The following is a 1504-nucleotide window of genomic DNA, read 5'->3' as shown; positions in this document are numbered from 1 at the left end:
CTTCAATCTTGATAAGAACTTTTAATCTTGGTTCAGCCAAGAATGTTTGGAGAATTCACAATGCTGTCATAAGGAATAATCCTTAATTTAACAATCAAATTCAACTTGTTTATTTCATGAAATGTCACGACTACATATATTGTGTGGGCTAGCCGCACTTGGCTCCCAAGAAACAAGAGGAAACAAAGCATTAAAGACCTAATGCAAAGGTAATCTAACATTGGATTCCTTTGGCTCATGAATCTACTCCTAAACATGACTAAAATTGACTAGAACCTAATAGTACATGTTTTATATTTGAAATGGCAAATAGTTAAAGGATGTCATCATTATTGACTCACTTAGTTTTGATGAAGACAATGAGTTTAATGGAAACTTGAAGATGTGGACATCACAACAAACAACATGCCATAGACTCAAAGGTCAACATCGAAGACTTAAGACTATTTTATTATTCTAGGAGTCCTAAGATGTGTGCATATTGTTGAGTCTAGGTTAGTGATAAGTGCCAAACATACCTAAATTTCATACACTTTTATGGCACTTATCTTAAGCATAATTGAGAAAAACCAACTTAAAAGAATACTTTTTGGATAAAATATCACAATCTTGTATATTTGTGTTTGTATTTATTTTTAATGTGTTTTGTAGGATTTAGAAAGAAAAAGAAAAGAGAATAAAGACTCATGGTCCAACAAGAAAAAGAAGTCAAATTCAAGGTGCTCAAGCAGGCAGCTAAGCGTGGACCAAGCCACACTGAGCTAACCTGGACACCAGCCTGGCACGGTCAGACCCAACCTGGCTCAATCAAACCAACCAGGCACAGACCAAGTTGCTCAAGCAGGCAGCTAAGCGTGGCCCAAGCCACACTGAGCTAACCTGGACACCAGCCTGGCACGGTCAGACCCAACCTGGCTCAATCAAACCAACCAGGCACAGACCAAGTTGCTCAAGCAGGCAGCTCAGCGGTGCCACATTTACGCTCAGCCTAGCACCAGACAAAGCCTGACACAGTCAGAACACAAGCTTGGCACGGTCAAACACAAGCTTGGCACACGCCCAAGCTGCTCAAGCAGGCAGCTCAGCGGTGCCACATTTATGCTCAACGGTGAACCAGACACCTGACCAGGTCAGCAAGCACCAAGCCACGTCTCAGTCAGCACGGTCAATGTTGCTCAAGCAGGCAGCTTAGCGGTGCCACATGTGTGCTCAGTGGTGTGCACCCAGACTTAACTTAGCCATCAAGAAAACCATGAAGTCATGCATGACCTCACTTCAAGTAGCCCACCATAGGCTTTTCAGAGTAGCTCACCATAGCTGGTCCCATAGCTCACAACTAGCTTTGATGAGTCAAGCTTAAGGAGGTGACAAAGCTACTTGACCAAGAGACCAAACCCATGCTGAAGGGTTTGGTCAGCTGTTGAGCGATGCAACCAGACAACTCAATGGTGATAGGGAACTCTATAAATAGGAAGGCATTTCATTCGAAAAATATATCTTCTTG

This window comes from Lupinus angustifolius, unplaced genomic scaffold (genome assembly GCF_001865875.1).
Source record: "Lupinus angustifolius cultivar Tanjil unplaced genomic scaffold, LupAngTanjil_v1.0 Scaffold_585, whole genome shotgun sequence".
Classification (NCBI taxonomy): Eukaryota; Viridiplantae; Streptophyta; class Magnoliopsida; order Fabales; family Fabaceae; genus Lupinus; species Lupinus angustifolius.
Note: the sequence above shows the minus strand (reverse complement) of the source record.